The sequence below is a fragment of the Trichechus manatus genome, unplaced genomic scaffold, assembly GCF_000243295.1.
Source record: "Trichechus manatus latirostris isolate Lorelei unplaced genomic scaffold, TriManLat1.0 scaffold00078, whole genome shotgun sequence".
Classification (NCBI taxonomy): Eukaryota; Metazoa; Chordata; class Mammalia; order Sirenia; family Trichechidae; genus Trichechus; species Trichechus manatus.
The window spans coordinates 6,099,283-6,106,994 of record NW_004444014.1 but is presented as its reverse complement, the minus strand read 5'-3'; the positions used below and the strand labels follow the sequence as shown (position 1 = coordinate 6,106,994).

The window sequence follows — 7,712 nt, the reverse complement described above, 5'->3', positions numbered from 1 at the left end:
CCTTTTGGGTTTCTAACTCCAGGTCTTTGCACATGTCATAATACTTTACTTTGTCTTCTTCAGCTGTCCTTTGAAATCTTCTGTTCAGCTCTTTTACTTCATCATATCTTCTGTTCACTTTAGCTACTGTACATTCAAGAGCAAGTTTCAGAGTCTCTTCTGACATCCATTTTAGTTTTTTCTTTCTTTCCTGTCTTTTTAATGACCTTTTGCTTTCTTTGTGTATGATGTCTATGATGTCATTCCACAACTTGTCTTAAGTCATTAGTGTTCAATGCATCAAATCTATTCTTGTGATGGTCTCTAAATTCAGGTGGGATATACTCAAGGTTGTATTTTGGCTCTTGGGGACTTGCTCAAATTTTCTTCAGTTTCAACTTGAACTTGCATATGAGCAATTGATGATCTGTTCTGCACTCGGCCCCTGGCCTTGTTCTGACTGATGATATTGAGCGTTTCCATATTATCTCTTTCCACAGATGTAGACGATTTGATTCTTGTGTATTCCATCTGACAAAGTCCACGTGTATAATTACCATTTATGTTGTTGAAAAAAGATATTTGCAATGAATAAGTTGTTGAACTTGCAAAATTCTACCATGTGATCTCTGGCGTCATATCTATCACCAAGGCCATATTTACCAGTTGCTTATCCTCCTTTTTCCCCAACTTTTGCATTCCTATCACCAGTAATTATCATAGCATTTTGATTGCATGTTTGATCAATTTCAGACTGCAGAAGTTGGTAAAAACCTTCAATTTCTTCATCTTTAGCCTCAGTGGTTTGTGCATAAATTTGAATGGTAGTCGTATTAACTGGTCTTCCTTGTAGGAGTATGGATATTATCCTGTTACTGGTAGCATTGTACTTCAAGGTAGATCTTGAAATGCTCTTTTTGATGACATCATTCCTCTTCAATTTGTCATTCCCATCATAGTAGACCATACGATTATCCAAATCAAAATGGCCAATACCAGTCCATTTCAGCTCACTAATGCCTAGGATATCAACGTTTATGCATTCCATTTCATTTTTGACGACTTCCATTTTCCTAGATTCATACTTCATACATTCTACGTTCCAATTATTAATGGATGGTTGCAGCAGTTTCTTCTCATTTTGAGTCATGCCACCTCAGCAAATGAAGGTTCCGCAAGCTTTTCTCCATCCATTAACGCTGACTCTACTTTGAGGAGGCAGTTCTTCCCCAGCTGTATTTTGAGTACCTTCCAACCAGAGGGGCTCATCTTCCAGCAGTATATCAGACAATTTTGTGCTTCTATTCATAAGGTTTTCGCTGACCAATTTTTTCAGAAGTAGGTCCTTTTCCTAGTTAGTGTATCTTAGTCTGGAAGCTCTGCTGAAACCTGTCTACCATGGGTGACCCTGCTGGTATAAGAAATACTGGTGGCATAGCTTCCAGCATCACAGCAACACAAACCACCACGGTACGACAAAATGACCAATGAGTAATGGATAAGCCCCTTCCAAGCCCATTGCCATCGAGTCGATTTTGACTCATAGCAACCCTATAGGTCAGAGTAGAACTGCCCCATAGGGTTTCCAAGGAGCAGCTGGTGGATTTAAACTGCCGACTTTTGGTTAGGAGATGAGCTCTTAACCATTTCACTACCAGGGCTCCATAAGCCCAATAAAAAACCGAACCAAACCCATTACCATCAAGTCGATTCTGACTCATAGCAACCCTATAGGACATAGTAGAACTGCCCCATATAGTTTCCAAGGAGCAGCTGATGCATTGAACTGCCGACCTTTTGGTTAGCAGCCAAACTCTTAACCACTTCACCACCAGGGCTGCATAAGCCCATTAGGGTAGTAATTACTCTCTTTCTTATTCACCACTGAATCTCCAGCATATAGGCACTAGCCTAGCACATAGGAGCAGGCACTTAATAATTAGTGGATAGATGGATGGATGCATGAATGGATACATGAATGTAGGGATGGATGGATGAATAAATAAATAAGTAGCTGCTAATGACTTTTGGTAAGAAAGAAGCTATGATGGCATTCAGAATTGTTTTCTAAACAGCTTGCAGTTCTGAACTGGTAGTAGAACCTTGACAACCAGGACTGGGTTGGAAACAGTTATGCGAAGAAACATTGGCTCTCAACAGCAAGATGAAAGAACGCCAAAGACAAATTTTACCGATTTTAGAATTTCACATGATATCTAGACTCAGTATCAGGTAGATTCATTAATTATATGAGCAGTGAGGAGGAACAAACATACATAAAGCAGTCTCTGACATAAAGTCCATATACTTTGTTGTAGGATATAAAGTATAAATACATAACAAATTAGATAACAATGCAAAAGTTGAATATATATTCAAAATATAAATAGCAATTAAAAATAACCCAAAGTCGTGAGCCTTAAGATGGCGGCCGGGCGACGGCTTCCCGATCGGGCTATAACTACTAATCAGAGCCTCTGATGAACATGAGGTGAAGAATATTGCTTCACCAAAAAAGAAAATATGTGGAGTGGGCTGCTGCCTCCTGGACTCAACGAAAGTGATGTTGAGTTGAATTCTGAAGATGAAGCCGCATCAGAAAACTCCAGACTTCACTTCCAGGAAGCTAAAGAAGATCATATGACTAGAAACACAGAAATCTCAGATTTCCCGACAGATGGACCAAAAACTGAAACAGAGGCAAATGTAAATGCATATGAAGAGTTCCCTTCTGGAATTTCCTTACATATGTGGAATAAATTTCAAGAATTGCATAAAAAACATTCTGAACAGAAAACCTCAACCTCAGGATTCAGGAGGAAAAAAAGAAAACGCTCCAGGAAAGGTAAATTGAAGAATGAAGAGACATCTTGTAGTGAACAATCCTCAAATGAAACCCAGTGGAAGGAGCTTACTCAGTATTTTGGAGTCAATGATAGGTTTGACCCCCCTGTAAAAAAGAAAAAAATTGACAAGTCAAGTCTTGAAAAGAGCATAGACCAAGCTGTGGAAGAGTGGAATATCGAGAAGGCGGAGGAATTCAGCAACCACCTGGCTACTCGCGAGCTTGGTGTTAAAATTGCCAAAGCTATCGCCTGCCACAACTTTGTAAAAGCCAAAAAGGAGGCTGAAAATTCACAGGTTGTTCGAAAAAAGAAGAAACTTGCGTGGGGATTTGAAGCAAAGAAGAGATGGGAAACCAAAAGCAACATGGGATATATGTAACTTGCCAGAGTTCTGCAAGATCTTTCTGACTCCCAAGTGCTTGATTTACTGATAAGATTTTCTTGCTTACACTAAATATGCCAAGAAACAGATAGAAGTAGAAAAACAGAGCCTAAAATTTGGGAGTTGATTATCAAACCTTTTTAATCTTTTTCTAAGGAGCTTATCCTGTTGATGCGGAGCATTCTGTGATTGGTACAAGAAATCTAAGCATACTACAGAAAGAAATGATAGGGTTCGTTTATTTATTTATGTAGACCTGTAGTATAAAGTCGGTTTTACTTTTCATCCATTTGGTATAGCATAGCCAGTGAGCTTCTTGAACTTTCTTGTCTGTACTTGGTTTAACTGCACTTACTCTCGAATGTGGTTTTTAAGATTGGTATTTATTTATGATGGATTCGTCATAAGTGCTGAGAAAGTCTTACTTGATACTGTCTTTTCCTGATGACTTTAATTACCGTAATCTTATAAAAGTACTTATTGACTGTTGGGAGGCAGTAGAGTTGATATGTCACAGTCACATGGTGAAAGCAATTGATTAATTTTTGTGTACCTTCAGATAAAATATTTCAATAAAAAAATCATAGATTGTAAAAAAAAAAAAGAACCACAAAGTCATAAAGAGAGTGACTACCTTGTTCTGTGTCAGATACTTAGAAGAGCCAATAACTGCTATGAGTTCACAAGAGAGAGGATACTACATCATGGTGCACACTGGTAGGGTTCATATAAAAGGGATTTTACTGAGTAGTCTGCATTCATTCTTTTAGGTGATGAGAGCTATTTGGATCTCCTGATCTTTACTTAGTCCTAGATACATAAAGGGAAAAGATTCCATTTCTCTTACTCCATCGTGTGTACATGCACCCTGGGATGATCCTAAGTGGCAGAGGAAACCATGTGGGTACGGCACACAGAGCTTGTTTGCAGAAAACTGGAACATAGGCAATGTGTGCTCTTTCTAGCCTTTACCTTTGTGGCTTCCTATGTGCAGGCCAGTTTGCCAATGACAACAGGGCTAAGGTATTCAGCTCTGCTTAGTAGAAGGAGATTAATGGATCAGTGTTAACGTGACCAGAATGGAGTTGTACTGGAGTAGGAGTAAACTAAGTTTCCTTACAGCCTTGTTCCACCAGACTACAGTTCGCTATATTGCCCAAGTTCTCGATAAGAAATAGTAACGGAGACTCAGAGAGTAATGTTTCACCCCATTTCCCCAATGTTATCTTGACATCTCTACCTCAGATGGGAGTGGGTTTAACTGCAATTCTCCACTAGCCGGGATTACAGTAAAGTGTGGGGTTCCAGGTATACTGCACCCAGCAAAGGGCAAGCAGCCAGTACTCTAGGGTCAGAGCCCAATTCTGCTGGTTTCAGTCGGCTCTTGCTGGCTCTGAGACATTTGCTATTCTGAAACTTGCCTGCTAGACCCAGGTAAAGAGCTTATTCCTTACGGTGGCTCAACTCTGTGGTCTAGCACTGGTCATGGTACATTGGTGGCACTTGTCAATCAGTGGGAGGATGGTTACATGAATAGATGGATGCTTGCATGGATTTGCATCCTGGCCTTTAGACACGATAGAACGTACCATATAGTTCTTTTTTTCTGGGCTACATGCCTTGTGCATTCCAGAATTTTGCTGAAAAGCAGTAGAAACATTATGGACATTGACATGACTGCAACTTGGGTTCAAACCCAGCTCAGGGCTGTTAGCTTTGTGACTGACCCTGAGCAAGATCTTTAATATCTTTGAGCCTTAGTCTCTCTGTGATTAAAAACTAGAATCATAAATTTACTTTCTATGCTGAAGACCAATGAATGGGATCATATCTGTAATGCAATTAATTCATTTTCATTTCCTGACCGTTTATAGAATTTTCCACACTATAGCATGAAAACTGGATTTGTATTTGTTGGTTATTTGGCTTTATTTTTGTTTTCCAAACTTAAGATTGGATTAGAATGTCCAGTGTTTTTATCTGCACATGATTGCTAGCTGTCTTGCTTTTCTTTTTTTTAACTCTGACCTCTTCTAGGGGACAGGAAGGCAGAGAAAGCACTGTAGTAGTGGAACTGTCTTATCCCACACCTTAGTATATATATAACAATATGCTGCTTCTTGATTAGATATATCATGAATAAGTCTGAAAATAAGATTTAATTTATTTCATATTCTCTGCATTGTGACGCTCATTTTGTAAAGAATTCCCACTCATCACTCTTTACTCCTCTCAGACAGAACTGCAAAATTGTGAAAGCGGTTAAACTATTTGTTTATTTTAGAGGTAAGGCTCTTTCATCTGTCATATCTTTCTCCTATTTCCATCATTCTGGGACTCAGACACTCTCTCCTTGCCATTTCAGCACTGCACCCTGGCTTGGGGGACATGAAAGAGCTCATCACTTCCTGGACAAGAGCATCCCTATGTTGCAGGAGCAGAAATGGGACTTAAGGGTTCATTATTGAAGAAAAAACGGGAACGAAAAAAAAATTCAGAAAAGCTACTATGGCAGGCAACATGCAAATCAGAGATTTGTGGAAATGATCACATTTCTACAGTCTGCCTACTCTCCACAGCACATTCTGCTCATTAACTCATTAATCTTTGTACCACCCCTGCAGCGAAGGTAACTATTATTAGCTTGGGTTTGTAGATGGAGAAATAGAACTGAAGTACAGTGAAGTTCAGCAACTTGCCCGAGATCACAGTGGGAGATGTTGTTGGGAGTGGGATCTGAGCCCAGAAGTCTTGTCTCCCAAGCGCCTGCCTAACAGAGTCACCCCCCCCGCCACGCAACACCCTGTCATTAACATAATGGCTAAGGGAAGCTGTCATTTTATTTCTTGGAGTTGCATTCACCTAAGCTACTGAACTCTCCTGAACACACATATAGGCGAGTTGTTCTAACATTTATACTGCCAAGTGTCTGCATAATTCCCCTCTTTTCCTAGCCTAGCTGTCATCAGCTGCTCTGCCTGACAGAATGCAGCCACTTGGTCAGGAAAAAAAATATTTTTAAAAAAAGAACACTGTTACTTCTCAGCCCAGAGCTACCAAAGAAGCATGGGATTGTCACCTTCTGAAAGGAAAGGTATATCATCTTTTTTTGAGGTACTCATCCTCTCTGTGCACCCCACCCCAAGGTGTAAATATCTCGGTTCATCCTCATGATGCTGATGATGAAAATGATCTGACAATCGAGATGTTTGGTCTGTTCCACTTGTAACTCTGGATTTAATTTCAGGAGACCCGTGAGGAAGTATGTCAAGAAGGAGACTAATGTGAGCTGAGGGCCACCATGTGCCTGGTACTGTGCTGTACTCCATCACAAAGCTCCCAGGAGGGGGTTGATGTCATATAGCTGAGGAAATATAAACTCAGGGAGGTGAATGGGCCCAAGACTGCGCAGCTACCAAAGGACAGATCTAGGATAGACTTGAACCTAGTTCTGATTCTAAAGTATGTTGAGTCTACCTATGAGAATAAGAATATGTCAAAAATTTTGACTCTTATTTCAGTTTAACTCATCTCGTGGAATCTTTACTCTTATAAAAGAAGGCCCTTCCATTACAAAAGATGCGCAATGGTAGTACAATGCTTAAGCACTTGGCTGCTAACCAAATTATCAGCAGTTCGAACCTACCAAACACACCAGCCGCTCTGCAGGAGAAAGATGTGGCAGTCCGCTTCCGTAAAGACGACAGCTTTGGAAACCCTATGGGGCAGTCCTACTCTATCCTATAGGGTCGCTATGAGTCAGAATCAACTTGACAGCAACGGGTTGCATTTAAAACCATGTGCTGAGCATGAGCACACGGCTATGCTGGGTGCTTGGGGTTTTACTGGTGGGTACACAGTTGACTCCCAGGCCAGACCATGATAAGTGCTATGCTTGGGATAGGAACAAAACACTATGCGAATGAGGTATTCCAGTCTAGACTGCAGATTTAAAGAACCTGGAGGCTGGAGAAGCTGGGGGTAGGTTTAGAGCTAAGTTTTTCTAGAATCAAGGTATCCAAACAGACAAATACATATATATATATATAGAGAGAGAGAGAGAGACAAATATTTATATATATAGATTAGCTAACATGTGCCAAGCAATGTGATAGATCACCTCTCCATTCACAGAAGCTAGAACTGAGCTCAAAGAGCAGGTGGGACTTGCTTAGGTCACTAAGCTGGCTAGTGACCAAGTTAAGGCTGAGACCAAGTTCTGCCGACTTTCCAGCATGCTCATCACCGTGTATCATTACTGCTGTGTCTCCCACAGCCCACCTAACTTTGTGCACATCTGCCACACAGTAAGAACCCTTCTTCCTTTGTCTGCCTTTCTTCCTCACTTCTCTGGTAAGCCCACTGTGAGAGGAAGGATAATTAGTCTCTCCTGGGAAACTGATTTTAACTTCACGTTTAAAGGACTTTGGTGGGAAAACTTACTGCAGTGCTGAGAGAGAGTTTCTTTTAGAATTTTTATTTAAATACACAGTCAGAAAATATAT

The 7,712-nt window shown here is 40.4% G+C and overlaps 1 pseudogene across 1 annotated transcript; it reads left to right on the top strand.

Annotated features, from left to right (window-relative positions):
* Positions 1-2,443: 2,443 nt before the first annotated feature.
* LOC101360686 (protein FAM204A pseudogene) lies at positions 2,444-3,342 on the top strand (annotated as a pseudogene). The gene has a single exon (XR_001121515.2). The product of XR_001121515.2 is annotated as a protein FAM204A pseudogene (transcript).
* The last annotated feature ends 4,370 nt before the right edge of the window (positions 3,343-7,712 follow it).